Source organism: Eutrigla gurnardus (assembly GCF_963514095.1).
Source record: "Eutrigla gurnardus genome assembly, chromosome: 9".
NCBI classification, from domain to species: domain Eukaryota; kingdom Metazoa; phylum Chordata; class Actinopteri; order Perciformes; family Triglidae; genus Eutrigla; species Eutrigla gurnardus.
This window is the reverse complement of record NC_139923.1, coordinates 16722946-16739640: the sequence shown is the minus strand read 5'-3', so window position 1 is coordinate 16739640 and position 16695 is coordinate 16722946. Positions and strand designations below refer to the sequence as shown.

The window sequence follows — 16695 nt, the reverse complement described above, 5'->3', positions numbered from 1 at the left end:
CACACGCACACGCACGCACACAAGCACATACACAGGGAGTCCATCATTAGAGGCCCCTGAAGGACTCGTTCAGGTTCTCATTAGGTGTCTCATGAGGCCCAATGGAGCTGGTTAGAGGAGAGGAAACAAAAGGGGAGAGGAGGGGAGACTAGGAGACAAGAGGGGAAGAGAGTAGCGGAATCAAGGAGAGGGGAGGAGAGAAGATGAGTGGAGAAAAACAAGGAGCGGAGAGAAAACATGGAGGGAAGAGGAAACGTAAGGCCCCTTTTATTCCACGCCTTTTCTTTGCAGGAGTATCACTCCTTTTTCTGCCCCGTCGTCAGTGTAAACACTACCGAGATGGAAAGGGGTGACAGATTGTTACGCCTCTGCCAACGGAGGTAGTCACAGAAGCTAGCCGGCCTTTTGGTGAACGGAGCGAGCCAATGAGCTGTAAAAGTCGGTGACGTTTTGAAGACGTGTTACCAGGGCGACGGCAGATTTAACAAGCTCAAAGCTAGAGTCGAGTAAATATGCAAGACGAGCAAAAGTTCACCTTTCATAGTTGTTTTTACGTAATCGAGCTAATCGGTTTTCTGATCCTCGAAAGCCAGAATGCTTTTAACGCTTAATTCTTTATAAACGCTGCAAATGTAGCAGTTAGCCTCGACGTAAGCAACAGAGAGCGTCAGACGGCGACTTTCAGCACTGCAGTGCACAGAAACAGCAGTGAAAGTTCAGGCTGATGCAATAACAATTTGGGAGTTATGATAAATGAATAAATAAGAACCAGAAGAGAAAGAGAGGGGGCCTGTGGCTCAGGATGATTGGTGGTTCGATTCCCGGCTCCTCCTGTCCGCATGCCAAAGTGTCCTTGGGCAAGATACTGAACCCCAAATTCCCCCTGAAGGCTAAGCCATTGGCGTGTGAATGTGTGTGAATGAGTTGGATGAGATGCTGATCGGCCGGTGGATCCTCTGCTATCTATGTATTGAGGTGTGTGAGTGAGTGAATGTAGACTGAAGGTAGTGTAAAGGGCCTTGAGTAGTCAAAAAGACGAAATGCGGAAGAGTAGACTGGCAGCGAGATCGCCCTCTATCCAAAATGTGAATGGAAACTGCAATTTACAGAGCTTTCATCCTCAATAATTAACTCTTTTGAAGCAAAATGTTTCTAGTTTGAGTTTTAGAGGAAAATCCACTTCCTGAAGTAATTGAGTGTAATGATCACCACCAGCTTTTATGGAAACTGCCAATGACAATCAAACCACTGAAGAAAAAAATGTAGTATGGGTTAATATATGTATGTTTGATATATGTTTACACACTATGTAAGTTAAGTACCTAGCATATTGTTATGTAACATAATGTAAGTTAAGTTACATTATACATTTACTTTAACTTCAAATGTGCCTTTTTTTTGTTTCCCATCCAGACATACACATCTGTCACCTGGGTGAAAGTCCTGCGTTTTCCCCCCTGTCCTGCGGACTTTGTCACTCTTGATACTACCTCACCAGACTTCCACCTTTACTTCCACAATAACTATGACCATGTAAAGCGTCACAGTTTGGAGCGTAGGGCACATGAGCAAGCTGCCGTATTTAAAAAGGAACAATTTTAACACTTTGCTTGACTTTGTTTGCATCTTGATCCAAACAAATGACAGAAAAAGAAACATAGCAAACGGTGACATATTTGTTCTCTTTAGAAAACAACATGCAGCCCTGAAGGAAACATCCAAGATCAAGGAACACACACTGGTTACATTTGTTGTTCTCATAGACTTAAAAGACCAAACAATTTGAAGTTCATCATGACTCAATACAAACTGAATTAACCCCAGCCTTCACAGCTTGTGGTGCCATATGCAGTCCAGAAATAACCAACTTAAGTGTGTTAAAAACAGCATATGTGTGTGTGTGTGTGTGTGTGTGTGTGTGTGTGTGTATCTTTATATTTAAGCTCCATACTTATGCTAATAAATGCGTATGCGCCATGTTAGCCCCTGTGGGCTCTTCCACGCTGTCACATTACGTTAGCCAGTTGTTTCCTCGAGGGCTGTAGAATAAGGAAGCAGGCAGTGGTGCTGCTATTTGAGAACCGGATTTAGCTTGTTAAGTGTTGCGAGGACAAGATGGAAGCTAGCCTGTTAATTTGCATGTCAAGGCCTTCTTCAAAGCAGCAGCTAAAATTAGCTTAAATAAGCTATCAACCCGGTGTCTCTCTTTCTCTCTCCTGCTCTTTCTCTCTGTCTTTTCCCCCAGAACAGCTGTTTCCCTAAACGCTCTCAAACACCGTTTGGTGACTTCGATTATAAATAACAAGTGGAGATGTACCAAAATCTTCTGGGCTAGCATCCATTAGCTAGTTTCTTCTATGGAGTGCTGAATGGCTGAAATCATTGATGCTGGCTACAGTGACCCAGCTCACATCTAAAGGTGTTTTTGGTCTAATGGTCACTCAACAAGCAAACCAGCCACTGCTAGGTAATCTTAACATGGCCACCAATATTACAATATCATTGATTTCAGTAAGTTGTATTTTTCCCCTTTATTTGGGGTGATCATTGTTTGGTTTATAATTTTGTTTAATGCTGGCTGGGTGATAATTCAATATGACCATTTAGTCTTTTAATGGACTTTTATTGCGATGGAATCATATCTCGAGAGATGCATAATTACATGGTCTAAATTGATAATAAGCTCAACTATAAAAAATTATAATTTCTCAGAAGACCATAATGTGAAATATTTTGAGGGAATACACTTTGGAGACTTTGCATTATTTTTCTTGTTTTAATCTGCATAAATGCACATGACTTTAGTGTGGCATACAGTAGGTTACCCTAAAATCACACCACTGCCCTACTGTATGCCAGTACATATTACAACACAGTGCTCATCATATTCAAAGAGAATATTGGCCAAAGCAGTTCCCGTCAGGTTATTTTTGTTTAATTTTGCTGCATGTATTATTTGCTTTAAAAACTGCAGGTGGGCAGAAGCCCTGAACCTTCTTCCTCTGATTCATCCTGACAAAACCAAACCAGGAACCACTGCTTTGCATCTGGGCAGCATGCAGCACAGTTACAGTGCTGATATAATGACCAGTAAAACAGCAACATGGTGATGATAATTCTGCATAAGCACAGACAGAGGTCTCAGGGATCATGACTTCAATTGTCATACAATAAAGGCTTAGTACAAAAAAAGTGAAAGCTCATAAAAACAAATGAGTACCAGAAAAAGAGGGAGGAGGAAACATTTATCTAATTGGGGAAATATTCAAGACTGTTTCCAAATCCAAGCTGCTAGCATGTTCCTGCCCAATCTTCTAATCAAAGGCTTCTCCTTTCAAATACGTCTGCAAAAGTTAGACTGCGTACGGAAATACAAACAGTTCCAGCTGAATGTGGAGGGTAGGACTGCTTCAACTCAAGTTAATATTGGATGACAAATATTTTTACATAGCAGTTCTTGTACGCATTACACTGCTCAAAAGAATTAAGGGTACACTTGATCATCACAGTACATCACCAAGTCGGTTAAACTTCAGGGATATCAATCCGTCCAGTCAGGAAGCACAGGTGACTGTGCATCAATTTCACCTGCTTTGTTGCAAATGAAAGCGACAACAGCAGCATTGGAAGGACAAAAAAAAGGTCCGCCATTGGTGCCAAGTTCTCATCACAGATGAGAGCACATTCACAGTGAGCATGTGACAGTCATGAAAGAGTCTGGAGACGCCGTGGTGAATGTTATTCTGCCTGTAATATCATCCAGCATGACCAACGGTACCCTGACTGCTCTTACCGGGATGAAATCCTCAGAGCGATAGTCAGACTTTATGGGTTCACTGGCAGTGGGCCCTGGGTTCCCATGCCTGGCCTCATGTGGCCAGAGTGTGTAGGCAGTTCCTAATAACGAGGGCATTGACTGGCCCTCACGTTCTCTTGACCTAAATCCAATTGAGTATGTGACATCATATATCGGTGCAGCCGACGCCACCAATACAGTTGAGGACACCCCCAGTACACCATTCGCCGTCTCATCAGGGAGCATCATGTGAACTGAAAAAGACATCTCTCACAGAGCATGAAATATGTCAATTGTCTCGTCTTTCCCTCCCTGTTTCTTGCTGTTTAACACTGTCTGGAGCAGCAGAAATGCCTCTTTCACAATGTTTTCATGCTGTGTGTTCACCAAGAGGAGCTTCTGTGTGTCTGTTTTTAGCCCCAAAGCTGTTTTTATAGGCGTTACTACTTCCACATTCACAGTGGCTCTCAGCTAGATGACATCACATCGTATTCCGCAGCGAGCAGGTGCTGCTCGGCTTCACATGGTATGCAGGGAAAATAGCGTGTGTGCTTCTGTGTGTGCGTGTGTGTGTGTGTGTGGTTTGGAGTAGTTGTGGTGCCAGTTTGAGTGGTCAGGCTTAAAAACACACACTGCAGGAGAGCAGGTGCTTGTGAATGTGATAAGATGTGTGATAAGATGTGGCAAAAAACAACAATGTGAGTGAGTGTGTGCGTGTGTGTGTCAGTGTGTTTGCATTCAGCTTAAGTGTGCTGCCTCTGTAATCTGTTGAGTATTTAAACTGTGCACATGGACGCTCACTCTTTAAGTGGACAGTCGTGTCTGTCACAGGAAGCTGTGAGGTTGACTCATACAGTTACTGCAGGTTTCACAGTAACGCTCGGGCCTCTGCAGGAAGAGGGAGGAAGAAAGGTCGTTTTATTCTTTCACCACTGCCAAAATGGCCTTCAACAAGGTACGAAACATGGGCAATTATTGTCATTAGGAATTCAACTATCCATTAATGTTTTAATTTGTCCAGGTCACAATGATACTAAACAGGGGAAACCAGTAAAACCGACGGAACCAGTGAAGTTATTAATTGTTTTTGCCAATCATGTACTTATTGGTTAACTCCCACCCTAAAATAAAGATACACCAATATATAAAACCGATTCAATATCAGTTTGATATTTATTGCCAATATGCAGCTAATTGTGGAACTGCTGTTTGTGGCACAATTATGAGTTTGGCGGAAAAAAAATAACACACACACACACACATCCAGCTTTTCACTCCACCGTCAACTACTCCAAGAACATCTGGATTATCAGGGAAACACTCCCTCTTTCTCAGTTCCTTTATTTTCCTTAACTTCAGAGACACAGGATTAGCCCTCTCTTCTAAGAAAACAGGGAAAAGAACTGGGGGTGACAAGAGATGATGACACAGGAGGAGGAGGAGGAGGAGGAGGAGGAGGAGGACAGTAATGTGACAGGTCTCACTGAAGAGGCCTCCTTGTAACCAACAGCATGTGTAGCAAGGAGGTGAGTTAGTCTGGGTGATGGTGAAATAAAGAAATGTATTGCAAGTTAGCAGAAATATGCATATATTCAAAGAAACATTCACTAATATCTATGAATCAATAAAGAAACACACACACACACAACACAAACACCTAACCCACTAACCTTCCTTCCTCCAGGCTTTTATAAGAGAACATTACCTTATTTCCTCTTTAAAAGTCACTTCTACGATATTTGAAGTGCGGCTGCAATCAGTGGAATTGAAAAACTATTTAGTGGGGTATTTACTTACGCTGTGTAAATTGTTCAAATCTCTTAAGCTTAACCACAGACATTATATATCAGGCAACCAAAAACCCATTTGAAAACAACAATACACTGGGACAAAGAAACAGGAAGCGCAAAAATGGAAACTCATTTCTAGGTTTTTGGACTACTTCTCAGCACGAAACTCCTGTTGGTACGCAAGGTCTGCTTCTATTCCAAACAATTCATAGATGAAGATTGAACTGTGCTTCTCACATCAAGATGTGAGCTTCTGTGGTGTAAAAACACCTTCCTCTGCCAACATTCCACAGGGGGTCTGCAGCAGCCCCCCTCCCCCCATTTCCCTTTTGGTCTGATCTCTGCTCTACGATCTGACTTATCCGTAATCTGACACTCCAATCTGATTGGCCCAACTGCAGTTGAACCCAGAGGTAGTGATTGGCTCAGCTGAACTCTGTCTTTTTCAACTAAGAAGAGCAACTGTGAGTCGTTCTTTCTCTTTCTCCTGAAAACTTCTCATCCTGGAAGGTTGACCTCCTGAGTGGGCCTGTGAGCATCTGCTACTGAGGCCCAGTCCATCCTTATGGACTTCTAGCTGAGAAGTGAGAGCTCACTAGAAATTCCTCAAATCCCCAAAAAGGAAGCCTAAGGACACCAACCTCTTTCTCCAACAACAGAGATCAACCTGTCTTCAAAAGCCCCTTTTACACTGCCTTTTCAATGCCGGAGTACCACTCCTTTTTTCCGCATCGCCATCTTTGTGAAAGGTACCGAGACGGAAAGGGGTGACAGAACGTTAAGTCTCTGAGACAGCAATGGAGGTCATCACAGAGCCGCATCAGAGACGAGGCCAGCCAGCGTTTCTTTGTGAACGGAGCGAGGCAGTGAGCCAGAACATACAGTGAACTTTGATCCGGAGAAGATAAAAAGCTGGTAGTTTCTCACACAAGGCCGCCATTGTTTGTATCAACATGTATATAGCAACTTCTCGTGTAAATAGGCGAGACGAGCAAAAGTTCACCTTTCATAGTTTCATTGTTTTAATCCACACAAGCACACAAGTCGGATTTCCAACCCTCATTGAATACATCACGTGGCCGGCAAAGCTATTGTGTTATGTCGACTGTCCCTCTCGTTCCTCAGAACCTTTGTAGAAGGCGATACCATTGAAGGGTGACACTGCAAAGTTCTATGTTTGACTCTCCTTTCCGTGATTACGGCCGAATCTTTTGTGTGAAAAGGCCTAAAGACTGATAAACATCTGGGCACGCATATATGTTTGTTTAATCTGTATGAAAAACTAAGTATCAGAGTAACAAGTTAAGCTAACCATCAACAGTAATGAGATTGCTAAAGATCTTCCTCAAGTATTTGCAAGAAAGCGAATATAAGCATTTCACAAAACTTTCTTTTTGCTGTACTTATTGAATATGAGTTTATGATGTATTACAATGTGCTTTTAATAGGGGTCTCTGTTCCAAAGTCTTTCCACAAGTACATTTCCATATAATGGAGAATTAAACTAGATCCTAAATAATAATAATTATTATTGACATTGATGTTAAATATACTGCATATTAAGCATAATGTGAATCACATCCGTAACATAATTTTCATCTCCTGCAGAGTCCACTCTCTTTGGTTGCAGCTTTCTGTAAAACCAGCTTCATCGTGGTTCTCCCTGTGGGTGCAGTGATTGGCTAATAGTGCTCTGCTATTAGTTGACACACTGAGATGGAGGTCTTTTCATGTGGTGAGAGTGAACACTTAACGTCACAGCCTAATGACTGGTGCTTGACATGCAAAACCCTGCCTGCTCTGCACCAATGATCCAGTTGAGTACATTTTCAGTATTTATTGCCCAGCCTGACCACACAAAGGTTTAAAACTGGGCAACGAGCTGTGGATCTGTAAAAAATGGGAATAACAGACACATTCTGAATATGCGGTTTCAGGCTACATGAGTTCCAGTACAACAATATATTTAATGTACTCCGGGGAGAAATGCAGTGCTGAAGGAAGACAGGCATGCACATTTGTTAAAATCGATGAGACTTTCTGAGAAACGTTCAACCATTCAACCTCACATGACTGTGCATGATTTACAGCATTCCAATTTCAAGGTGAGTAACAAAGCACCACTCGGGTTCAGATCAGGTAGGCTGTTACTGCCAATCACCCCCCTCCAGGTAACTACATCGTTGCCCACATTAGTGTTGAAGTCCCCCAGCAGAACTATAGAGAACCAGTCAGCACCCTTTCCAGGGCACCACCTAGGGACTCAAAGAAAGCCAAGTACTCTTTGTCCTGGATTGGCCACTACAAACAGCGTTTTCGAGCATATGAAGGTTCATAAGTGTACTTGGTACCAGAACAACCTAAGCCAAAGATCGATGATCAACTTTGCAGTTGTATCTTCAGATTTACGGCCCAGTGTCAACTGATGACCACCTGGTGGTGAGTTGGATCAGATGGGGGGATGCTGCCGGACAGATCCGGTAAATCGTGTTGTGGGGGTGAACTGGGAGCTTCTGGTAGACTCCACTGTCCACAAAGTCTTCAATAGCCACCGTGGCATACCACCGTGTCCCTTAGAGCGTCCTGTTGGGGGTACTGCAGGATTATGGGATACCCGAGCTGTTGTAACAAGCCATCCAGTCCTTGTAGGAGGTGAAAGCTGTGACCGCATTCTCAGCACAAAGTCAAACATGTTCCCAGTGGGTGTTGGCCTCCAACAAGATTGTCCCTTGTCACCAATCCCATTTGTGATTTTCATGGACAGGATTTCAAGGCACAGCGGGGGGGAGGGGTGTCTGGCTTGGGAATCTAAAAATTCCCCAGGTCACCCCCTCAGATTTAGCAGGGAAAAATATTAATATAGATCTATATATTTGTATCTTTGAAATTTGACCCCAAAAACATGTGAAAAAATGCATTTTCTTCCAACTTCAGGAACTTAATAATTATAATGTTATAATGGATTGATCTAGGAAGCTAATATTGCAGATATGCACTAAATGGCATCCAAGTCAGAATTAGACTAGTATAGTCCTTTAAGTGTTCCTGAGCAGCCAGAGCTGTTGTTAACTTCCGGGCTAACCCCTTCACTTTAATTATTAGCTGACCGACACCAAAACACGGACTTAGCTTGTGCCTGTTGTAGCATTTATTCACCAGTAAATAAGTGGTTCATACAATGCACCGCTACATTCACTGCTGTAATGTTACTGCTGACTTCATACTCACCGTCATAGACTCTCACTCTCTCAACCGGACGTTGGCTAACATTCCATTGGGCTGTAATACATCAGTGGAAAACCTGACAGATTCTAGCAGACACAGCTGACAACCTTACGGCTAAATGATGTGGTGGAGACTTACTAGACTGTCTGTTTACCTTTATTCTGCAGCTGCTGATAAATGATGGATTTAACATGTTTGTGCATCGGGTTATTCTTGCAGCTGGGCGGCTTATTAGGCTCAACTGATGAGAGGTTAACGTCACATTGCTTTAGTGGTATCGGGTGTGGTTGCATCAGAGTAGTTTTCTGAGGCCCCCAGAGCACGAGCAGGCTTCGGCCCAGGAGACAACATCTCCCCGTGTGCTTCTCCACCATGGTCTGGGAGCCAAACATGAAAAAGGGTTTAACATGCTTAGCACTGAAATGGTACTTTAAGCTTCAAGTGAAACGAAAACTCCTTACTGCAGTGTGTGCTAAACACTGTTTATTGATTGTTCCATCTTTGTTTTTTTATACTCGAACTTCCCATCCAGAGAGCCAATGGCGTGTAGGCGTTAAAATTAATTCCACAAATAAATCATCCCACATTAACACATTTGTTTTGTCCTTTCCAAACATGTCCTCAGCCTCAAGTTTTGAAACTCCAATAATCATTGACAAAGATCCACACTCACAAACACGATACACAGTGTTGCTCAGGAAAGGAAACTTCAACATAACAATCACTTTTCAAACATCTCACACATAATTGCCTTTTCTGCTGTCTTGCTCAAGGGCACTGTGGGGGAGCAGAGGCCACTTCATCCAACTTCTTCCAACTTGTTAAATGTAAGTCCCACGCAGCCAAACACATCTGTGCATGTGTTGAGAAGACAACAAGACACATCTTTCTCAAACAAAACACATTTTCTCTCTCACTCCATAAATGGCTGCTGTGACTACAGTGCTGGGCCACATCTGGATCCCATTGGTCACAGGAAGGGCTGAACACAGAGACCCAATAAAAACCTCCTTCCACTACACAGGACTGTCAACAGACAGGGAAATAAAAAGAAGACATGAGATGGGAGGATAGGAGAGAAGGCGAGGAAAACAATGTTAAAAACAATAAAGAGAAAGAGGTAGAAGAAGGAGGAGGGAGGAAGGAAAAGGAAGGAAAGTAAGAAATGAAGGGATCAAGGAGAGAAGAAGGAGGAAGGAGGAGGAAGAGAAAGAGAGAAACAGATTGCCAAGATGTTGGCAAAGTAAAATGGCATTAATGTAATTGTGGAGGTGCTTCGATCAACTCCTTTAATGATGATGTATTTTCTTTTTCTTTTTTGACACTTCGGGAAAATAATACATTGTTATCAATAATATTATTACTGCCAGTTTGGTTACGTACCTCCCCACTTTTTTATTCTTTATTTTAGTGGCATTCAGGTGGAGTGGAGGAGTGGAGCGAATGAAGCAAAGGCAGGTACTCTTTTACCAAGGAATTTTTGAAATATCTATTTTTACCAGCTTTTACTGTACATAAGCCAACATTTCCACCTCAGGCAATTTTTTATTCCTAGCATTTCCACTTCGTTTTTGTGGAACAGCTGGATGGAAACTTACAGAGACACACACAGATACAGGTCTGTATTTTACTCCACCTGATGAAATGTTTATTACTCAACGAGCTCTACACAACTGCCTCCAGATCATTGTGTGTGCGTGTGTGTGTATATATGTATATGTACATATATTTGTATATCAGAGCTAGCCCAGGGCTAGATAGCCCAGAAGATAGCAACAACTCTGGCTCAGCAACACTTAAGGTTCAGCCCACACAAGATTCAGGTGGTTTCGTAATAAGAGGGAGCAGCATACTTAAATGCACTTTTTCCTAGTTCATTGCAGAGTTTAGGGAAAGTTAGAAGGAATACATCCTGGGAGCGAAAGACAATAACCTAAGAGGGAAGCAGTCCAAGAACACCCTTCTGCATAAGAATATGCCAACGGTTGAGACTGCGGACGGACAAAACCGACCATCCAACCCGAGCATACAAAGAACAATGGGTAAGAGCTTTGTAATTAATAATCAGTGCTCCATGGTAAACAGTATCAAGCATATGTTGGCATTGTGAGGATGCATGCATGTATACAATATCACCATAGTCCAGTACAGACATAAAGGTGGCCACAACAAGTCTCGTTTTAGCCTCAAAGGAAAAGAAAGTCTTGTTTCTAAAATAGAAGCCTAATTTCTGCTTCACTTGTTTTGAATGATCTAAGCTGGCTGTGAGCCTGTAACGCTGACTGACAGCAAATGTAAGTCATCTTGCGAGGTGGTGTGGGAAAATCCCACAACGGGCTGTGTTTAAGTATTAATCCCTGGAGAGCTGGACTCCTACATGCTGCAGTGTGTAAGTGTGTGTGAATAGTTTGTGTAGCATTTATGTTCGCATGTTGTGATTAGGAATGCCCTGATACCACTTTTTTTCAGACCAAGTACAAGTACAAGTAATTACATTTGGATACTTGCTGATACCGAGTACCGATATGAGTACTTAATAATGCCATAACAGTTCTTAGAATTAGAGAGTTTTTGCAGTTGTGATGTCGAGTGTGAGTAGTGTGAGGAGTTTGTGTTTGTACTAAAATAAAGTTGTCCTGGCAGAAACATGGCAGTGCCCTGGTTGTTTGTACCATAGACAGTCTCTGGTTTATACCCATAGTTTTGTTCGGTCTCTGTATGAAATGTGAGGTTGTAGACCTCTGGGAGACTCTCGAGTCTGATTGGCTTCACGTCAGACAATGACACGTGAATGATGATTAAAATATTTCTACTCGACTGAATAAAAAATGTGCCTCACTCACATCAATCGTGCCGTGTCAGTTGCATCTTTCCGCCAGCAGCAAATTTGCATTGACTATATGTAGTTGCGTTGTGCGAAATAATTTGCATTGCATCTACAGACATGCTAGCAGCTCTGTGAGGCTACACTAAGCAACAGTGGTGCTTTAAACCTTATAATATGATATATAAGTGACAATCCCACTAGAGGGCTTTCAACAAAATTCCGGCAATTTGACAACAATGGAAGTTCAGGTATTCAAGTTGTCTGTCTGTGCCCTGTCTCCATCTTATTTGAGTGTGTTATGCTAAGATTTACCCATTAGCAAGAAATATAGTAAGTAGTAATAAGTACAGCTGACACTGATGGGAATGCCATTAGTTTTGCAGGAATTTCATCATAAACCAAAGTATTGGCACTAGAATTCATCATGAGCACCGAATGTCATCCATCTAATCATTTTTGAGACATTTCACCAAAAATGTCAACCTACTGGTGGCGCTGCAGGAAAATTTGCCAAAGTCATTGTCCTCTACTTTTGAATGTATTGTCATGAAATTTTGTGCAGACATTCATGGTCCCCAAAAATGGTAGATCAACTGACGAGACAGTTCAACTGACTGACAAATCAACTGATGGAGCAGTTGGCTTCCAAAAGAACCCTCCATTATCTTCAAGACGAAACACGAGGAAAAGCAGTTCTAAGTTTCCATATTAGGGTCAAACCTTTCCGTAGGTGAGCTCACTGCCTCTCCAAAAATACAGCTTTCAAATATGACATAAGTCACAATGGATTTATCACAATTTGCGGCTAACAAGTGCAGTTTGAGCATTTCCATGTCCAAACCATATTTCACATTGCCAATAAAAAAAAAAACTCCAGCTATAACTTAGAGTCACCCATCTGGTCATAACTCAGAACGCCAGCTTGTGGAATTATCGTCTCATCTCTGTGCTCGTGGATGGGCTATTATGTTTCCAAAGTGCCAGGGGAAGGAAGAGGAAGTTGAATTAGTGCGCTGTACGACCAGTGGATTTGGCAATCTAATTCAATAAAGGGGCATGGCATTTCCTCCTGTCTTATCTCGGCCTGTTCGGGGAAGAAACATTGGAAAGAGGTGAAGCCACCTTTAGGCTTTCCTATGAGACTGCACTATTTCCTCTTTGCCTATCTGAAAGCAACTGGCGTGTTTCCCTGCAAACTGAGCAGCCATTCATTCTTTTTCTTCTTCATACTTCCAAGCTTCACTGTCTTCCACGTCCCCTCTCTATCTAACCTTTTCGTTTCTCCTCCTCTGACCCAAGACTTTCAGAGTTCTGGATGATGCTCTGCGAGACAAGCAGCACGATCTATTTTTACATCAGCCAGCAGCCAGCGATGCCGCAAAAATGTACGCCGCCAATGTGAAGAGTACAACAGGCCACTGGAGCAATAACCGCATGTTATCCCAAAACCAACACACAAACAAACAAACACCCTGGTCCTGACAACAAACTCACACTGTTCATTGTAAGTGAAACCACAAAGTTTACCATAAAAACAACAGCTACACCACAGGATCATCCCAACTGTTGTCAGCAAACTGCCGTGTCACGATAGCAGCATCCATGTTTATCTCAACACAGTAAACAAGCATGAACATGATAAGATGGATATCGAAGACCATATTAAACAGGCGTGTGTTGTCCTCTCAACACAACACAGCGCATATCAGAGGTACAGTGTAACACAATTATTAATTATCATAAGAAATATGTGCATCAAGAGCATTAAAACACCAATACCTAAAGCAACATTTTTCATTTGCAATGTTCACATAGTTCAAAGTTGCACTATATCTATTACAATCAACGTAACGTAATCATTTGTTCTTCCAATGCTACCTCCTTAGCATGAAAACTATAGAAGTGCGATAATGAGACTGAATTGTGGTCAATTTTGGCAGCAATTTTCAGGTCAGGAACCAGACTGGAAACGTAGTGATGGAAACAACTTGATATCTATGATACATAATTTCTCTTTATTTATGTTGTCAATAAAGACGGGTTAAAATTGCAAAGATGGTGTGCGGGAAAGCTCAGTTGATAGAGCCTTCAAGGCCCTAAACAACCTGGCTCCTCCCTCCTTCTCTGACCTCCTCCACCACCACACCCCTAGCCATCGCCTCAGGTCCACTGATGCAAACCCCTTTCAACCAATCATCTGGGATGACAGAGGCTCCATTTGAATAGTCTGTTTTGCTTAGGAAGGTTCCGAACTGAAGAAATTACCCCGGAGTAAACAAGTCACACCTCGGCCATTCATGAAAACAAACAATATGCTTGTTTGCATATTAAACAATGACTTACATGCAGACATGCATGAAGGTGACACTCCTCTGCCATCTTGCTTGACCTCTGCCCCTCGAGTGCCGGGCTTGTTAGGAAGAAGCTGGGCTTGTTTAGTGAAGCAGTAAACAGCACAGACTGCAGCAGACCTGGACTACTAAACACCTTAAAAGGATCTTTAAGGAAGTCGGAGCTCCAAGGGCACTCAGACACCGCTTCATACCATTTCTTTACAAGCTGGACGAGCTGCTGGGGGAGTGAGAGGCGAGTGGGTATATGGCAGGAGACTTGCTTTGCCCCTGGAGGAAGCATTTCTGCCACACGGCTTTACTTCTGAGGACTACAGAGACGGCCTTCAAGAAGAGTGAAATCTGTCGGCATTGTCAGCCTCATCTCGATTTCACTAAACCCCCGAAACTGGGGCACTTGGGAGCTGGCTCGCTTGAAAATGACTCTCGCTCTATTATTTAAGCACAGATTTCATCCTCTCTCTTCTTGCTCCCCATCCTCTCCGTCCTCTCTTCCTTTACTCTCTTCTTTCTCTGTTTTCCTCCCCCTTCCTTTTTATCTCCCCCCCCCCCCACCCCCCAGTGCCCCCGCTGCCGTAGTGGTGTGGGTGGGATGGAGAGAAGATGAAGGCAGAGAAGCAGGGTGCTGCAACAGAGCGCTTTCATCTTCTATCTGCAGGGCTTTTTTTATCGGGGTTGAAGACACAGCGAGTCGCTGCAGTGATACAGCAGAACCAGCATATTGCTACTCTACACCACAGACATACTTTACCCATCAGTCTTAACATGTTGCTTTGCAAGGAATTGCAGAGACGTGACATCACTCACTAAACAATCAGGTCACATTACAGCAAATGTTCATTATAAGAACGATGCTGCTTCCTTCTTTAAAGGAACATTTTAACCACAAAAGGGCCATTTGATTATCAATCATTCCCCCTGTGTTACCTTGAATTCTTCCATCTACACGCTCACTACTTCCTAAACACATGCATCTTCTCTAAAACCTTATTAATGAAAACACTTCTGCATTAACAATCTCACACTTGCATGGCCACTATTGTTATATATTATATGTTATTATTCTTATTCTGTGACTTTGAAATTGATACTACATGTATATCTCATTTTGCAGAATAGCCACAGTAGCTTCTGTTGCGTCATCCGTAGGAAAGGGCAGAGGGATTTGTGGGATATCGTAGAGAAGAAGGTGGGGTTGATTCATTCATGTAGAGACGACAAATACAACAATGGCAGAGCATAACACAGACAAACAGGTGTGTGTACAATAAAATGGTAAACCCAAGCATCAGCTGTTAGACTTAGTCTTGGAACAAGTTCAAAGCAGCCACTCCCCACCTTTTCATTCACCCACGCACTCTCAAACTCAGCAGGCCACACTCTCAATGGCACATCTGCACCATTCATCCCATCATTCATTTCCCCACACCAGCCTGCTTTGTTTTCAATAGCTAGACTGACCATAGCTGCACTTTGTTTACTGTTCTGAAGCGCAATTCAACACAGACTTGTTGGAACCTGAGGATGTTCAGGCGCTTCTTGTGTAAAGTTTTGTAAAGACAGTGATTATTTTTCTTTGTGATGACACACTAAGACGCTCACAAACAAAGACAAAAAGCAGAGCAGTGTGAGCTGCACACGGACCACTGATGATGACTTCCTGCCAATCTGATAACATGACTATTACTCAACTTGCAAAGCAGCTGAACCACTTAACTGAGTCCGCAGTTCGCCTAAAAGCAAAGTAACGATGTAGTTATCATGCAGTTTCATTACGCAATGAAATAGTTCTTATATATGTTTATGGAGCTCCAGGGACGACGTTTCTGGAAAGAGAGATTTCTTTTGTTGTTCGGTCATATCGGTCGTATCATATGTCCGATTCAGCTCAGCAGGCGATTTATCCATTGATCCCATTGTATGTGTGTATAGTACTTTCCTTGGGGGAAAGTCTCATTATAACAAAGTTTAATGGTAGTAGTCTTCCTTGAATTCAAACTTTTTTTTTACCAATAATCAATACGAATAAATGAAGACTAGTTAACATAAAAACTGTGAAACATAAATTATTTGTGTACAGCTTCCATGCCTTGTTTTTGTAGTCGTGTTTTGAAAATGCCATTTACAGTGTGGATATGGTGGTTTTAAACTCCCACATGTGACACACACCAATTTGAAATATGCCATTTATTTTAGGCCAACTTTCCCAGCAAACTCACAAACAAAAGCTGCATTTGTTTTCTTTAGAAACTTAAAATAACTCTTCAAAAGATGGCTCATAACCACAGACTACATAGATTAAACAAAATACATTTAAACAACAGTGAAAACTCTCTTTGTATGAAAATGCAAATCTGAACAAAACTCAAACAGACAACCTTTTCTGTTTTGTAAGATGACCTTTAATTAGATCTCAATTTGATTGATGACAAGCGAGTTAACAAGCGGTTCAAATCTAACTAACGGCTCTAGTTTGCTCAATTGATCCCGTCATCCCAGATGGCCGTGTGTCAAACTATTAACCCTAATGTCTGTAATCTCATCTGTGTCTGATTGCTGTGACACCACGTAAGCAGGCTCAGATTGAATTGGGTCCATTCAAACTACCAATTTCCTGTCACATGCCTTTCACTAAATCTGGTGGGTGGAGTCACGTGGAGTCAGCAAGAAAGAAGAAAAAGTGACATGAAAAAGGGATCAAATAGG

General features: G+C 42.3%; 1 protein-coding gene across 3 annotated transcripts in view; it reads right to left on the bottom strand.

The window, feature by feature from the left end:
* The window catches only part of LOC311018744 (unconventional myosin-IXAa-like), a 114002-nt gene that overhangs the window by 62680 nt on the left and 34627 nt on the right, over positions 1-16695 (bottom strand). The gene's annotated exons all lie outside the window — the stretch shown is intronic.